General features: G+C 38.7%; 1 long non-coding RNA gene across 1 annotated transcript in view; it reads right to left on the reverse strand.

The window, feature by feature from the left end:
- The window catches only part of LOC131757282 (uncharacterized), a 107,134-nt gene that overhangs the window by 83,372 nt on the left and 5,223 nt on the right, over nt 1-18,539 (reverse strand). Inside the window, exon 3 of the long non-coding RNA XR_010840675.1 lies at nt 52-186. This is a non-coding gene — a long non-coding RNA (uncharacterized lncRNA). The remainder of the gene's footprint in view (nt 1-51; nt 187-18,539) is intronic.

Consider the following 18,539-nt stretch of genomic DNA (forward strand, 5'->3'; position numbering starts at 1 on the left):
TAAGCAGATAGGTTGTCAAAAGTTATTTTAGGGTACATGATGGATAAGTACCTTGAGTAGGACAATAAGTGTTCAAAAGGTGAGATTCCATCTGGGCTGAGATGCACATAAGTCACACTTCCTCAATGGTCTCCCAGCTCCATTTTAGAATGCTCTCTTAGCAATACTGACTCCATTTTGATTTTCCTTTCACAAAAGAAATTGAGAGGAAATGTGTTACACATAAAACATTGTACACATAGCAACCTTATGGTTTAGATTTTTTTTCCTTAGGTCGGGGCAATTTCAAATATTTTGTTCCATTATCACCACAAACAGATGTTATAGTTCGAAAAAATATAGCAACCATATACTTATTATTAGTTTGAACTGCTGTCCAGTGTAAAAATTGTGCTGTAAGTGAAGAGTCAGGAAAACCTAGATGAGGTGGAAAGTACCCTGACTGACTTAGTAAAGTGTTCTCAACTTAAAGTACAAATAATATTTTGCTTCATCTTGACTACTGAATATACTCCATACTCTCAGGTTAATACTGAATAGCTACCTGCTATAACTCTATTATGTATATTCAGTATGGTTAATTCTTTAAACACTTTATCACGAAAAAAGCTCATCAGTGCTCATCATTCATACTAACTGAAGAAAAGGCTAACATGGTAAAAAGCTTAAAAGATAAATTACACTAAAGTTAACTTACTACTTAAAATATATGCAGTAATTATATGATACCTAGTTGAGAAATTACTTCAATGAATAATTTGAAATTGGCATATTTACAGCTATGTCCTTCTGAAGTATATAAAGACCCATGGAAGGTTTGTTCTCCTGAGTAGTTTTTAACATAAACCTGTTAGTTTTATTAATATTGTTAATTTTCTCAGGAAACCCTTTTTACATAGATGGTACCAAAAAAATTTAAGCAAATAATCACAGGATATAAATTCAATGAATGTAAATGAATGCTTTACTTGCATATAGATTGCTGCCATTTAATTTGGTGTGCATTTCTAGAGTATTTGTTTATTCATTTATTCACAGAAATTAAAGTAGCCCTCTTTTTAGACCTGCAGAAGTGAAAATGTAAGTTTGTGAAAGCACTGTGATGCTTACTTAGAGCTACTATGGATAACAAAGAAGAATCCCCCCATTGTTGCACTAAAAGGTAGTTTCTGGGAGTGACAGACTGGAAAAGAATCCAAAATCTTAAAGTAAGTCTTAGCTCATATAGATGCCAACAGGCCTCAGTTCTCTTTACCAAAGACTTCCTTTAATGCATTGCAAAAAGTCTAAAGCCTTGTTGTGATACTCAATTGAGCATTCACCACCAAGCTATAAATTATTCAAATGGCAAGTCTGATTATGTCTTTTAAAACTACCTCGGGCTTCCCTGGTGGCGCAGTGGTTAAGAGTCCACCTGCCGACGCAGGGGACACGTATTCATGCCCCCGTCTGGGAAGATCCCACATGCCGCAGAGCGGCTAGGCCCGTGAGCCATGGCCGCTGACCCTGTGCGTCCGGAACCTGTGCTCCGCAAAGGGAGAGGCCACAACAGTGAGAGGCCCGCATACCGCAAAAAAAAAAAAAAAACCTACCTCATTTTCCTCTATTTTGAAGACCAAAATGGAGTATGTTATCACTCAGGTTCTGGCAGAAAGAGATGGCTCTGGATTAGCCTCAAACTGGATAACTGAGGAGAATTTAACAGAGAGACTACAAAAGTATGGGAAGGGTTACAGGAAATCAATTAAGCATAATGCTTTAATCCAGGACTAGCAATTGTAGGGAGGTACTACTCCCCTACATCAGATGGTGTGAAGGGAGAAAAAAGCTACTCAAACCTGGAGAGAGAAGGACACTTGACAGGATCTACAGCCTCTGCAAGAAGGACCAGCCAACCTATTCGTATCTACCAGTGAGAGCCCCTAGGAATAAATGGGGAATAATTGCCCTGACTTAAGTCTCCAGAGAGACTTCCATTAGCTGAACACAACCAGAAACCAGAGGGCAACAGAACTCTTTGATGCTATTCAGATAGGTTAGTCCCCTGGGGCACAGAGAGGGTGGAGAAGAGAGTGAATTTGAAGGGCAAATGGAAAATATCCAATATAGTACTCTTTTGGAGGTAATATAAAATCTAACTCAAGGTTATCTAAGCAAACAAGAGTATTTATTGACTGAAGTATCTGAAAACTATAGAGGTAGCTCTATCTTCAGGCCCAGCTTCACCCAGCATTTCAAAGGATGTCATTAGGATTCAGCATCTTTCCATCTCTCAGCTCTGTTCTCTTATGTGTAGACTTTATTCGAAGTGGCAAGATATCTGACAGCAGTTTCAGGTTGAAGTCCAGAAAAAATAGTAAAAGAATAATAAAATAAAATAAAAATAATAAAGTAAAAAACACAAGGTCCTTTCAACAGTTTAATCAAAGTTCCTGGGCTTAACTCTCAGTGGACTAAATCAAGTCACCTGCCCATTCCTAAACCAATCAATTTAATCAGAGGAATGAAACATGATGATTGGCCTGTACTGAATCACATGCCTATTCTTAGACTCAGTTGTTTAGGCCACACAAAGCCCAAGGACAGAGTGTGGGGAAAAAGTGGGTACTGTTACCAAAATTAGGAAAAATGGATGTTAGGCAGCCAAAAGACAACAAATGACCACTGAGGCCTATTTGGTAATCTAATTCACTTCTCAGCTCTACTTATCATGATGCTCAGGAATATATGACTCCACCAGTTTAGGTTGACCACGTAGCATTAGAAAAATATGGTAAAAACTTCCACCTTTCTTCCAATTTCCACATTTTATGCCAATGAAGCCATGACACACTTATTCATATATATATATATATATATATATATATATTTATATGGACATATATGTAGATACTTCTATCTATGTGTATATATAAAACTTCTCATCTTGCAATTATTTGATTTGTTGTGCTATTAAACATTTATATTAGCTTTCTAGATCTATAAGTAGAGTGCACAACATAAGCATTCTCTTTAGGTCACCAATTCTTGAAAAAAAAGGGAGCCATTTCTTTTTTAGTTGTTAGTGTCATTTCTTTCCAAACTATTGGCATAGAAGAATGAATTAATGAGTCAATATGGCGTTTGGTTTTTTTAAAATTTATTTGTTTATTTCTTTTTGGCTGCGTTGGGTCTTCATTGCTGCGTGCAGGCTTTCTCCAGTTGCGGCAAGCAGGAGCTACTCTTCATTCCAGTGCAAGGGCTTCTCACTGCGGTGGCTTCTCTTGTTGTGGAGCACAGGCTCTAGGCACGTGGGCTTCAGTAGTTGTGGCGCACGGGCTTAGTTGCTCCATGGCATGTGGGATCTACCAGGAACAGGGCTCGAACCTGTGTCCCCTGCACTGGCAGGCTAACCACTGTGCCACCAGGGAAGTCCCAATTTGGTGTTAATAATGATAAAATTATACTTTGGGGTATTTTTCTTTGAAAAGGAAGTATTTTTATTTTCAAACATAAATAACACTATCACAGAAATTTAAAGCTGGAAAGCCCTGGATTATTTTAGAAACTGAGAACCAACAAAGTTCAAGTGACCTAAAAACTAGATAACATTTTAAAATCAAATCTTGAAGAAATGAAAGTCTATATCCCAGAGAAATTATACTAGGATGAGGTAATATTAGTAGAGCTTCTATATTTTAGCCAGGGACACTACATGAACTTGCAATCCACAGTAAATTTAACCATGTGAGTGGCAAGGGTCTACTAAGGCTGAGCCTAGATGTATATTCCCCTTAAATCATCCTGTTTTAAGGAAGAAAAGCTTTAACCAGGTAGACACAGGATTAGTTTTTTCAGATCACATTTATAGGGTAAATGGAGTTTTTTTTAATTGCAGCTGTGTATTTGCTGATAAGACAAAGCGAAGAATGCAAGTATTTAATCATCACATCTCGAAAATGATACAGAAAATCATCTATTTTTAGCTTTCTACTGTGCCCTTTTACCTTTCCTCTCAATAATGTAACTACATATTAGTTTTTAAATTGCTTATCTACACAAAGCACATTAACTTCTCATAGGTTTATAGGCTGGCTTCACATTTATTCCTCTACAGAAATGAGCACATCTCTAAAATTATCCAGTGACAAATCTAAAGCTAGATGATTAGAAAAGCAACTGGGGAGCAGGAAATCATTTTTTTAGCCTGCTTAACAAAAAACAAGCTAAGATGTACCAAAATGAAAACTCATTCCTATTTAAGATTACTTTCCCTTTGTCCTCTTCCTCTACCCTGGTTGTTGCTGAGCTGGGGAACTTAAATATGCCACTATGACATCTGGGTAGAAGGGTTATCCACTTTGTATTTTAATTGGTCTCATTTTTGGAAACTGGTATCCTTGGAGATCATGTTTCACCACTGTGTTGTTGATAATCCATTGGGATGTGGCAGCATCCTCTTCTTATCTTCTCCCATCTCCCTGGGATTCTTTTCACCCAGGCTGAAAGACTGGTAAACCTCCTGCAAGTCTGCTGAGTCTTTCTATCTCACTTATATTCTGGGCCCTTTCTTGTGGACACAGAGAAATTCACTGTTTTTTCATATACCTCTTGGACCACAAAGGATCTATGGTTGTCAGGAGGCACTTGCTGTGCCATACCATCTCTTCAGAATTCTCTGTTCCATTGCTCTCCAGTTGTCATAGTGTGGTGAACCTCAGCAAACCTACCAAAGTCCCAGAAAGAAAGGGTGATTCATAGAGAGTAAACCCATCGGAGGCAGAGAGGGAGAAGGATTTACCACCATTCCCTCCTCTCCCTATACTTGCCCCAGAATTCATTCCAAGGGAATTCATTTCATTTACATAGAAAATGATAAAGCTCCCCTTTCTTGCCTCTATCTCCATTACCATTATAAATCTTTATATATATTTATAATAATTGCTTTAAGCGTCCTTGTCTGTTATTCCATCATCTCTGTCATTTCTTGGTCTGGTTCTATTGATGGATTTTTTCACCTGGCTATGGGTCACATTTTCATGATTCTCCACGTGTCTAGCAATTTTTGATGAATGTTGAATATGAAGAATTCTATTGTCGAGTGATTTTTGTGTTTCATTAAAGGGAATTGAGTTTTGTTCTGGTAGGCAATTAATTTACAGGCATGCCTTGTTTTACTACACTTCACTTTATTGTGCTTCACAGATACTATAGTTTGTTACAACTCTGCATTGTCAGATGATGGTAAGCATTTTTTCAGCAATAAAGCATTTTTTAATTAAGGTATGTACATGGTTTTTTTAAGTTTTTTTTAGATTTCACACTTATTAGACTGCAGTATAGTTATAAACATAACTTTTACATTCACTGGGAAACCCAAAAATGCATGTGACTCAATTTATTGTGATATTCACTTTAGTGCAGTGGTCTAGAGTGGAATCCACAATATCTCCGAGGTATGCCTGTACCTGAAGAGTAACATGATCATTTTGCAGCTTCTATTTCAACTTTATTAAGGTGGGTCTAGAACAGATTTTACTCTAGGGACAGTTTTAGCACTTCTTCTTAGGAGTAAAACTAATGGTATAGCCCTTTGGGGATCTCTATTGAATTCCCTGAGTGTGAACAGGCCTTTCCACCCTAGTTGGTCAGAATTCAAACATCTCCCAACGCTGTGAAACTCTGATGGATTTTCAGCTTACAGCTTCCCTATAGTTGTTCCCTCCCTGGTAGGCATTTGTCTGGTCTTGCGGAGTCTCACCCCATATATGTACAGCTTAATATTCAAATACTCAAAGGGACATCCATGTAAATTTCTGGAGTTCTTTCCCTGCTTAGCTCCCTTCTTTTTGGTCCTCTCCCCCATAAATTACTTTCTTAAGCCTCTCTAACTCTGATATTTGCCCCCTCAGTTTAGCAAGGCTGCCATGTTTTGTCTGGGTTCCACCTCTATGCACCACTGTCTAGGAAGTGCCTCCAGCCAGAAAACTGGGCAATTGTAGCGCTTATCTAGCTTGATTTCCTTCTCTCAGACACTGTAGTCTTGCACTCCCTGCTGTACAATGTCTGAAAACAGTTGTTTCATATATGTTTTCCAGTTTTCTTTTTTTTAGTTCTTTATTGCGTAAGGGTTAGTCTGGTACCAATTAGTCATAGCTGTAATACAAGTCAAGGCTTTTGATTTTCTCCATTTATACTATTATTGACAATCCCTAATATAATGGATATCCTTCTATGTAGGTGCCAACTGAGAAGAGGATCACCATTTAATCATTTATACCAGGAAAAAAATCAATTAATAATTCATAAATCATACTATCAAAACATCTCAAATTTCTACAGGTATGTAAACTAGATTGTATAGTCAAATTTTATTACTACTGTAATGACTATAATTCAGATACTTCATGTAGGGAGATCAGCTAGATTTATTCATAAAACAGGACAAAAGAGAAGCTACTGGAAGAGAAGAAGAAGAAGGGAACTAAAAATGACTTCCTGGAGAACAAAGGCAAAGCAATTTCCTAGACAACAAAGGAGGGATTAAGTTCTCTTCTTTTCTAATAAAATTGAAAAGTTTCCGAATTTAATAATATAGGAGTCTGCAGTCAATGACAGGATAGGGAACTGGTGCTTGCTCACTGCATGGCCTTGGGAGAATAAAACATAATCCATTGGAAGAGGGCAAATAGAGGCCCAAGTGACGAAGATCTAAGAGGATTTTCATGGTTCCCTCAAAGACTGAAGATGTGATAAGTTCAGGCTAGCCTTAGAGAAGTGTATCACATGCCAAAGGTGAGTATGGGTCTTGCATGGAACTGAAATGAACACTTATGACAGAGTTTCAGGAAAACTGGGAGGGTATACAACCTAAATGCGCAAACATGCCAAAAAGTCTCACACATGAGCTCAATGTTTGAAAAAAGACAAATAGGTAAACAGGCTGTAAATAATGAGATTGCCCAGAAAATTTCAGCATTGACATGTTATTAATCCATTTAGTAGCAATATTTCTTGTATAAAATGTTTTTTTTTTTTTGTGGTGGTGGTATGCAGACCTCTCACTGCTGTGGCCTCTCCCATTGCGGAGCACAGGCTCTGGACGCACAGGCTCAGCGGCCATGGCCCACGGGCCCAGCTCCGCGGCATGTAGGATCTTCCCAGACTGGGGCATGAACCCGTGTTCCTGCATCAGCAGGCGGACTCTCAACCACTGCACCACCAGGGAAGCCCTAAAATGTATTATTTTTTTTGTTGTTGTTTTTTTTTTTTTTTTTTTTTTTTTGGGGTTTTTTTTTTGCGGTACGCGGGCCTCTCACTGTTGTGGCCTCTCCCGTTGCGGAGCACAGGCTCTGGACGCGCAGGCTCAGCGGCCATGGCTCACGGGCCCAGCCACTCCGCGGCATGTGGGATCTTCCCGGACCGGGACACGAACCCGTGTCCCCTGCATTGGCAGGCGGACTCTCAACCACTGCGCCACCAGGGAAGCCCTAAAATGTATTATTTTTAATAATTTTATTTATTTATCTTTGGCTGTGTTGGGTCTTTGTTGCTGAGCGCGGGCTTTCTCTAGTTGTGGCAAGCGGGCGGCTACTCTTCATTGTGGTGCATGGGCTTCTCATTGTGGTGGCTTCTCTTGTTGCAGAGCATGAGCTCTAGGCATGCCGGCTTCAGTAGTTGTGGCACGCGGGCTCAGTAGTTGTGGCTCGTGAGCTCTAGAGCACAGGCTCAGTATTTGAGGCACAAGGGCTTAGTTGCTTCGTGGCATGTGGGATCTTGCCGGACCTGGGCTCAAACCTGTGTCCCCTGCATTGGCTGGCGGATTCTTAATAATTGCGCCACTAGGGAAGCCCTAAAGGTGTGACTGTGTTTCTGTTTTGTAATTCAGTGCATGTGTAGCCATTTTTAGATTCCACCTATAAGTGATATCTTATGATAAGTCTCTTTTTCTGTCTGACTTATGTCACTTAGAATGATAGTACCTAAGTCCACCCAAGTTGCTGCAACTGGCCTGATTTCATTGATTTCATGGTTGAGTAATATTCCATTGTACCTAAGTACCACATCTTCTTTATCCAATTTTTCCTTCCAAGGACATCTAGGTTGTGTCCAAGTCAAGGCTCTTGTAAACAGAGCAGCACTAAACGTTGGGGTGCCTGTGTCCTGTCGATTTTTAGTTTTCCCAAAATATACGCCCATGAGTGGAAGTGCCATATGCTCTGTAGCTCTGTTTTTTAGATTTTTGGGGAAACACAATACACTTCTCCAGAGTGGCCGTTGGCAATTTACATTCCCACCATCAGTGTAACAGGGCTCCCTTTTCTCCAAGCCCTGTCCTCCATTTCTGGTTTTTAGTCTTCGTGAGAAGGGCCATTCTGACTGGTAGGAAGTGATACCTCTTTGTAGTGTTGATTTGCATTGCCTGCCTGTGCGTCATTGGCAAAGTTCGGCCGCTTTTCATGTGCTTTAATGGCGAGTCCAGTCTACTTCTTGAAATCCCTTTCCTGCAATTCTGCCTTGTTTACAAATCCTTTTCTTTTTTTTTTTTTTTTGCAGTACGTGGGCCTCTCACTGCTGTGGCCTCTCCCATTGTGGAGCACAGGCTCTGGACATGCAGGCTCAGCAGCCATGGCTCACGTGCCCAGCCACTCCGCGGCATGTGGGATCCTCCCGGACCAGGGCACGAGCCCGTGTCCCCTGCATCAACAGGCAGACTCTCAACCACTGCACCACCAGGGAAGCCCTACAAGTCCTTTTCGATAACATACCTCAAGACATTTTTTGTCGATGGGTATCATTTACAACCCTGCAGGTTTGTGAACTGCAGTGCCCCGAGCTCCATTTTTCAACTTGTTTTTTGGGGAATTGGCCACAGAACAGCATGTTTGCTTCAAGCCCTATTCTGGTTACGGGGGCAAGCTGAGCCCTTGGTCAATTCCTCTTCCTGATTGGAAATTAGAGTGGCATGTGCCTGTCCAAACACCTAGGGCTTGTCTCTCATTGGTTACCCACTTCTGCTTCATGCTCCGGACAAATTCCAAACTGTACGAAAAAGGATGTTGAAGATGCTGACTTCTCCAAGTGGGGAGATTGTAAGGGAAGAGGCTGGAGGGGGGAACCCAACCATCCGGAGATGAGGAGATGAGGTGCCTTTTCCAAACTCTTCCCGATCAAACGATGTACCATCTTCTAGGTGTCCCATGCATGTTTTAGCTGTAGAAAGGGTCCCCTGCACCTGGAGATTTGGGACCCATGGAATGGGGACCAGGCAGTATTACTCTAAAGGGGCTGCATTTGCTGGCCCATTCTCACCAAGGCTCCCAGCCCTATGAGTGTCCAGCCTTAGGTCCCATCCAGCTGTGGGTCTAGATGTGGTCAGTCCAGGTTGCATCACAGCCCCTGAACGAATTCTGTAAGAATTTCTCCCTCTCTCTTTCTTTTTTTTGTATTTTATTTTTATAATGGTGTGTAGCTGATTTTCAATGCTGTGTTTCTTGCTGCTGTACATCTACTTGATTCACTTACAGAGAGACATCAATAAATTCTTTTTCAGATTCTTACTACTCTTATTTTTAAAATAATTTACTCTTATTTTTAAAATAATTTTATTTATTATCTTTGTTTATTTATTATCTTTATTTATTACCTTTGGCTGTGTTGGGTCTTTGTTGCTGCGCACGGGCTTTCTCTAGTTGCGGCGAGCAGGGACTACTCTTCATTGTGGTGCAAGGGCTTCTCTTGTTGCAGAGCATGGGCTCTAGGCATGCGGGCTTCAATAGTTGTGGCACACGGGCTCAGCAGTTGTGGCTCACGAGCTCTAGAGTGCAGGCTCATTTTGGGGTGCATGGGCTTAGTTCCTCTGTGGCACGTAGGATCTTCCCAGACCAGGGCACGAACCTGTGTCATCTGCATTCCCTGCACTGCGTCACCAGGGAAGCTCCATAAAATGTATTTTTGTTTAGTCATTTTTAATAGAATCGATCGTAAGAACACTTGCTCAAAATTCAACACTCTCTCTCTCCATGAATACTGGGAAAGGAGGCTATGTCAACTCAGACTATTCCATAAAAGAAATTTCGTAGTAAATGGTATAAAAATTTCACCAATTCAGTTCTTATTCCACTAATTCCAAGGATCTTACAGATACTCTTTTGTTATATAGTTCAGGAAATGAGTTATCCTTAATTTGGCCAGAAATAAGATCCAATGGCAAAGGCTTGGAAATATTTTAATTATACAGAAATAATCAACATAATGATATGTGTTATTGTGAAATTATACTATACTATTGTGAATTTTATTCATCTCTAAATCTTTAAATTTTAACAAGAGTACTAGTGCTTTTGTTCTGTATAACTGATAAAAGCTATAAAAATAATTCACTTTTCTTTCATATCCAGAATTATAGAATTAAGGAAGATTCATCAGGATGAAAGCAAAATATTGGCAATAACCATTCATGCTATCTTTTTCAACTATGATGTTTCTGTGACTTGTTCACCACTGAATTCCCAGCATCTAGAGGTGCTTGGCATAAGCAGATATTCAGTAAACATTAGGTGAATGAATGAATGAATTACAACTCTTACATTCTTACTAGTCACCATGATGCCAATAATGAGTACAATAAATTAATTCAATACAAAAAAATGAATACAATACAATCTGGACCAACAGCTAATGAAAGGTCTAAGTGTCACAGAAAAATAACAACAAAAAACAAAACCAAAAAACTTTCCTAGCAGGATGGTGCTTGGTTTTGTTTGTTATTGCTGGAGAAGGGGTTGAAATATGGCCACAGAAATGGGCATGAGACAGTTAACAGTAAATCCTTAGCTTGTTACAATTAGGAGAGATGTTTTATAGCTTAAAAACGGAAGTCACCTGGGGTCAATGATTCATGCAAAAGGCAGAAAATTTTACTCAATGCTTAACATGGAAGTTAGTTTGCAGAAATCACCAGGCTGGATAAGAAATCTCCTTATGTTCTAGATATTAGAAATAGTAAAATGAAAGCATTATTAGCTTAGATGTTTTGTTGATAAAGGCCATTAACTGAAATTAAAGCAATTTCAAGCCAAAAGATAGTGAAATGTCTACAATTCATACTATAACTCTGATATAAGTAAGACATGATGATTCAACTCAGAAAGACACTGGGTATGGACAAGTGTGGAACCCAGTAGTTTGAACAATGCAGAATTTCTGTGTTTTTTTTAACATATTTATTGGAGTATAATTGCTTTATAATGTTGTGTTAGTTTCTGCTGGACAACGAACTGAGCCAGCTATATGTATAAATATATGCCCATATCCCCTCCCTCTTGCGTCTCCCTGCCACCCTCCCTATCCTACCCCTCTAGGTGGTCACAAAGCACTGAGCTGATCTCCCTGTGCTATGTAGCTGCTTCCCACTAGCTATCTATTTTACATTTGGTAGTGTATATATGTCAATGCTACTCTCTCACTTCGTCCCAGATCACCCTTCCCCATCTCCATGTCCTCAAGTCCATTCTCTACATCTGTGTCTTTATTCCTGTCCTGCACCTACGTTCATCAGAACCTTTTTGTTTTAGATTCCATATATATGTGTTAGCATATGTATTTTTTTCTTTCTGATTTACTTCACTCTGTATGACAGACTCTAGGTCCATCCACCTCACTACAAATACCTCATTTCCATTTCTTTTTATGGCTGAGTAATATTCCATTGTATATATGTGCCACATCTTCTTTATCCATTCATCTGTCGATGGACACGTAGGTTGCTTCCATGTCCTGGCTATTGTAAATAGTGCTGCAATGAACACTGTGGTACAAGACCCTTTCTGAATTATGGTTTTCTAAGTATATATGCCCAGGAGTGGGATTGCTGGGTTGTATGGTAGTTCTATTTTTAGTTTTTTAAGGAACCTCCATACTATTCTCCATAGCAGCCGCAGCAATTTACATTCCCACCAACAGCGCAAGAGGGTTCCTTTTTTTTTTTTTTTTTTTTTTTTTTTTGCGGTATGCGGGCCTCTCACTGTTGTGGCCTCTCCCGTTGCGGAGCACAGGCTCCGGACGCGCAGGCCCAGCAGCCATGGCTCACGGGCTCAGTTGCTCCGCGGCATGTGGGATCTTCCCGGACCAGGGCACGAACCCGTGTCTCCTGCATCGGCAGGCGGATTCTCAACCACTGCGCCACCAGGGAAGCCCAAGAGGGTTCCTTTTTATCCACACCCTCTCCATTTATTGTTTGTAGAATTTTTTGATGATAGCCATTCTGACTGGTGTGCAGTGATACCTCATTGTAGTTTTGATTTTCATTTCTCTAATGATTAGTGATGTTGAGCATCCTTTCATGTGTTTGTTGGCAATCTGTATATCTTCCTTGGAGAAATGTCTATTTAGATCTTCTGCCCTTTTTTTGATTGGGTTGCTTGTTTTTTTGATATTGAGCTGCATGAGCTGCTTGGATATTTTGCAGATTAATCCTTTGTCAGTTGCTTCATTTGCAAATATTTTCTCCCATTCTGAGGGTTGTCTTTTCATCTTGTTTATGGGTTCCTTTGCTGTGCAAAAGCATTTAAGTTGCATTAGATCCCATTTGTTTATCTTTGTTTTTATTTCCATTTCTCTAGGAGGTGGGTCAAAAAGGATCTTGCTGTGATTAATATCATAGAGTGTTCTGTCTGTGTTTTAGAGTTTTAAAATATCTGGCCTTACATTTAGGTCTTTAATCCATTTTGAGTTTATTTTTGGGTATGATGTTAGGGAGCTTTCTAATTTCATTCTTTAACATGTAGCTGTCCAATTTTCCCAGCACCACTTATGAAGAGGCTGTCTTTTCTCCATTGTATACTCTTGCTCCCTTTATCAAAAAATAAGGTGACCATATCTGCGTGGGTTTATCTCTGGGCTTTCTATCCTGTTCCATTGATCTATATTTCTGTTCTTGTGCCAGTACCATACAGTCTTGATTAGTGAAGCCTTGTAGTATAGTCTAAAGTCAAGGAGCCTGATTCCTCCACCTCCATTTTTCTTTCTCAAGATTGCTTTGGCTATTTGGGGTCTTATGTGTTTCCATACAAATTGTACAATTTTTTGTTCTAGTTCTGTGAAAAATGCCATTGGTAGTTTCATAGGGACTGCACTGAATTGGAGATTGCTTTGGGTAGTATAGGCATTTTCACAATCTTGATTCTTCCAATGCAAGAACATGGTATATCTCTCCATCTGTTTGTATTATCTTTAAGTTCTTGCATCAGTGTCTTAGGGCTTTCTGCATGCAGGTCTTTTGTCTCCTTAGGTAGGTTTATTCCTACTTATTTTATTCTCTTGTTCCAACGGTAAATGAGAGTGTTTCCTTGATTTCTCTTTCAGGGTTTTTATCATTAGTGTATAGGAATGCAAGAGATTTCTGTGCATTAATTTTGTATCCTGCTACTTTACCAAATTCATTGATTAGCTCTAGTAGTTTTCTGGTAGCATCTTTAGGATTCTCTATGTATAGTATCATGTCATCTGCAAACAGTGACAGCTTTACTTCTTCTTTTCTGATTTGGATTCCTTTTATTTCTTTTTCTTCTCTGACTGCTGCGGCTAAAACTTCCATCACTGTGTTGAATAACAGTGGTGAGAGTGGGCAACCTGGTCTAGTTCCTGATCATAGACAAAATGGTTTGTTTTTCACCATTGAGAATGATGTTGACTGTGGGTTTGTCATATATGGCCTTTATTATGTTCAGGTAAGTTACTTTATTGCCTACTTTCTGGAGAGCTTTTATCAATGGGTGTTGAATTTTGCCAAAAGATTTTTCTGCATCTACTGAGATGATCATATAGTTTTTCCCCTTAAGTTTGTTAATATGCTGTAGCACATTGATTTGCATATATTGAAGAATCCTTGCATTCCTGAGATAAACCCCACTTGATCATGGTGTATGATCCTTTTAATGTGCTGTTAGATTCTGCTTGCTAGTATCTTGTTGCGGATTTTTTCATCTATGTTAATCAGAGATACTGTCCTATAGTTTTCGTTCTTCCCGACATCTTTGTCTGGTTTTGGTATCAGGGTGATGGTGGCCTCATAGAATGAGTTTGGGAGTGTTCCTCCCTCTGCTATATTTTGGGAGAGTCTGAGAAGGACAGGTGTTAGCTCTTCTCTAAATGTTTGATAGAATTCGCCTGTGAAGCCATCTGGTCCTGGGCTTTTGTTTGTTGGAAGAGTTTTAATCACAGTTTCAATTTCTGTGCTTGTGATTGGTCTGTTTATATTTTCCACTTCTTTCTGGTTCAGTCTCAAAAGGTTGTGCTTTTCTAAGAATTTGTCCATTTCTTCCAGGTTGTCCATTGTATTGGCATATAGTTGCTCGTAGTAATCCCTCATGATTCTTTGTGTTTCTGCAGAGTCAGTTATTACTTCTCCATTTTCATTTCTAATTCTGTTTATTTGAGTCTTCCTTTTTTGCTTGATGAGTCTGGGTAGTAGTTTATCAATTTTGTTTATCTTCTCAAAGAACCAGCTTTTAGTTTTATTGATCTTTGCTATTGTTTCCTTTATTTCTTTTTCATTTATTTATGATCTGATCTTTATGATTTCTTTCCTTCTGCTAACTTTGAGTTTTTTTGTTCTTCTTTCTCTAATTCCTTTAGGTGCAAGGTTAGGTTGTTTATTTGAGATTTTTCTTGTTTTTTGAGGTAGGATTGTATTGCTCTAAACTTCCCTCTTAGAACTGCATTTGCTGCATCCCATAGGTTTTGGGTCACTGTGTTTTCATTGCATTTGTTTCTACTTATTTTTTGATTTTCTCTTTGATTTCTTCACTGATATCCTGGTTATTTAGTAGCGTATTCTTTAGCTTCCATGTGTTTGTATTTTTTACAGTTTTTCTTGTAATTGATATCTAGTCTCATAGCGTTGTGGTCGGAAAAGATACTTGATATGATTACAATTTTCTTAAATTTACCGAGGCTTGATTTATGACCCAAGATATGATCTATCCTGGAGAATGTGCCATGAGCACTTGAGAAGAAAGCATATTCTATTGTTTTTGGATGGAAAGTCCCATAAATATCAATTAAGTCCATCTTGTTTAATGTGTCATTTAAAGCTTGTGTTTCCTTATTTTCATTTTGGATGATCTGTCCATTCATGAATGTGGGGTGTTACAGTCCCCTACTATGATTGTGTTACTGTCAATTCCCCCTTTTATGGCTGTTAGCATTTGCCTTATGTATGAGGTGCTCCTATATTGGGTGCATAAATATTTATAGTTGTTATATCTTCTTCTTGGAATGATCCCTTGATCATTATGTAGTGTCCTTCTTTTTCTCTTGTAATAGTCTTTATTTTAAAGTCTGTTTCGTCTGATATGAGAATTGTTATGCCACTTTCTTTTGATTTCCATTTGTATGGAATACCTTTTCTCATCCCCTCACTTTCAGTCTGTATGTGTCCCTAGGTCTGAAGTGGTCTCTTGTAGACAGAATATATATGGGTCTTGTTTTTGTATCCATTCAGCCAGTCTGGGTTTTGGTTGGAGCATTTAATCCATTTACATTTAAAGTAATTACCAATATGTATGTTCCTATTTGGTAATAGGAACATACATATTGGTAATTACTTTAAATGTAAATTGTTTTGTGTTTGTTATTGTAGGTCTTTTCCTTCTCTTGTGTTTCCTGCCTAGAGAAGTTCCTTTAGCATTTGTTGTAAAGGTGGTTTGGTGGTACTGAATTCTCTTAACCTTTGCTTATCTGTAAAGGTTTTAATTTCTCCATTGAATCTGAATGAGATCTTTGCTGGGTAGAGTAATCTTGGTTGTAGGTTTTTCCCTTTCATCACTTTAAATATGTCCTGCCTCTCACTTCTGGCTTGCAGAGTTTCTGCTGAAAGATCAGCTGTTAACCTTATGGGGATTCCATTGTATGCTATTTGTTTCTTTTCCCTTTCTGCTTTTAACATTTTTTCTTTGTATTTAATTTTTGATAGTTTGATTAATATGTGTCTTGGCATGTTTCTTTTGGATTTATCCTGTATGGGACTCTGTACTTTCTGGACTTGATTGACTATTTCCTTTCCCATGTTAGGAAAGTTTTCAAATGTAATCTCTTCAAATATTTCCTCAGACCCTCTCTTTTTCTCTTTTTCTTCTAGGCCCTCTATAATTTGAATGTTGGTGTGTTTAATGTTGTCCCAGAGGTCTCTGAGACTTGTCCTCAATTCTTTTCATTCTTTTTTCTTTATTCGATGCCGAGTTTCTAACCATTCCCTATCCCTTCAGCTGTTCTTCACATAACATGGTCTCTAGCTGCTTTGCCATCATGGGGTTGTACTACTCCAATTAAGCATCATTGTCTTAAAATGTGGCACTGAAGTACAACACATTTGTGATAGTTTTTTATGTGTCAATTTGCTGGGCCGTGGTGCCTGGATATGTAGCCAAACATTCTGGATATTCCTGTGAGGGTGCTTTGGGATGAAATTAACATTTAAGTTGGTGGATTTTTGAGTAAAACAGAATGCCCTCCATAATGAGTGTCGGCCTCATCCAATCAGTTGAAGGCCACACTAGCACAGTAGACTGACCTCCCTCAAGCAAGAGAGAATTCTGCCAGCAGAGTATTCTGCCTTCAGACTTGAACTGCAGCATCAGCTCTCCTGCCAGCCCACCCTGCATATTTTGGACTTGTCAGACTCCATAATCACAGGAGCCAATTCCTTAGAATAAATCACTTTCTATATATATATATACACACATCCTACTGTTTCTGTTTCTCTGGAGAATCCTGACTAATATAACACACATGTAGATATTTGTCATATATGCACAGAATACTGCAGAGAGATTATTCCTAGTCACACCTCAGAGAGAGCAGTCCTTAATCACAGATACAATGAAATCAACAAAGATTAATACAAGATAAAAGACAATAACCAAATGTAGACCAGGGAGAAGAAAAATATAAAGGGAGGAAGAAAGAAAATTACATTTGCTTTTTTAGCTATCACACCACTTAACTCATAATTGAGCAAAAGGAGAAAAGAACTTTGAAGTTTTTTTACAAAATCAACCCATCTGCTTCTGGAGTATCCAGTTACCATGATCTCTTCACCTGTCCAGAAAACACTTTTATTCCATGTTGAATCAATAATATGAACAACTTTTTTGGAATACCACCTTTCGTCTGTTGCTATAATTTCCAGATGACATGTTTTGCTTGCCATAACTACCTCTCAAGGCAAAAAGTGGTCCCATGGCCCAGAACTGGAAATTATTTCGAGGTCCCCTTCAACAACCTGGTTAATTAAGCCTTGCTCAGCCATATATGTGACATATATGACATACTACGTCCCATCCCTTACTCTGAGTGAGTGTGATATCTGCAGGTAAATATTTGTATATTGTCATTCATTCACTCAAATATATGTGCCAGGCACTGAGCTAGCTATTGAGTAACAGTCATGAACAAGATAGATATGGCCCTGTCCTCATGGACTTATATTTTAGTGGGAAGACAAATAATCGGTAAGAAAATAAATTATGATAACTGTTATGATGGAAATAAATGGAGTGCTGTGAGACAGAAGAGGTCTCCTTCAAACTAAGACCTGAATATTTAAAAAAATAAAATAAAGGAAAGTAAGGGAAGAGCATTTCAAAAACAGCAAGTATAAAAGCTCTGAACTGGGAAAAACTTGGAGTGTTTAGAAAATATCAGAAAATCCATGTGGTTGAATCCCAATGATGATGGAAAGGATTGAAAATGATGTAGGATACGTAGGCAGAGACCAGATCATAAAGGGTTTCATAGTGAAATTTATTAGGGCAAAGAATGGAACCCTCCTGAACTTGGAAACCAGATTACTTTCTCAAAAAGTGAAACCAGGAAGAATCAAAGCACAATGAACAAGAATCACCATCTGTGGAAGTGGTTACAAGCAGAAAAGAAAGTGTGTGTATGGCTGGAAAATTTGAAAAACATACAATTTCAGAGAGACTACAGTATAGACATAGAGAACAATGATTAGAATATGATTATAACTTAAGCTGAAACATAATCAATGATATTGAACCCTGCCTGAAGGAGTAATCTGCTAACAAGTCTGAGATATTCCTTAAAGGTACCTCTCCAGCCATGGCAGGGCAGGGAGAAATGGGGGAGGTGTTAATAGACTGCTCAATATCTTCCTGTCAATGTTCCAACAAAGATAGCTCTGTTGTTACCTGTTTTGTACATTGGGCTTCCACTTCACAAAAGGTTAAAAAAAATTTGAAAACTTCTTCAAAAACAGAAACTATAATTACATATATATATAATGACATATATGGAGAATATAACTAATATATATTATATATATGGAGACTATACCTATAAATATGTGTGTGTGTGTATATATATATATATATATATATATATATATATATATATATATGAGGCAGGAAAAGAGAGAGAGAGAGGGAGAGAAAGACAGGGAGAGAAGGAAAGAGAAAGAGGGTGGGGGAGAGAGAAAGAGGCAGAGACAGAGGGGGTTCCTAGGTGAGCAGAGTATCGGACAGCCTTAGCAGAAATAC

The sequence above is a fragment of the Kogia breviceps genome, chromosome 5 (assembly GCF_026419965.1).
Source record: "Kogia breviceps isolate mKogBre1 chromosome 5, mKogBre1 haplotype 1, whole genome shotgun sequence".
Lineage (NCBI taxonomy): Eukaryota > Metazoa > Chordata > Mammalia > Artiodactyla > Physeteridae > Kogia > Kogia breviceps.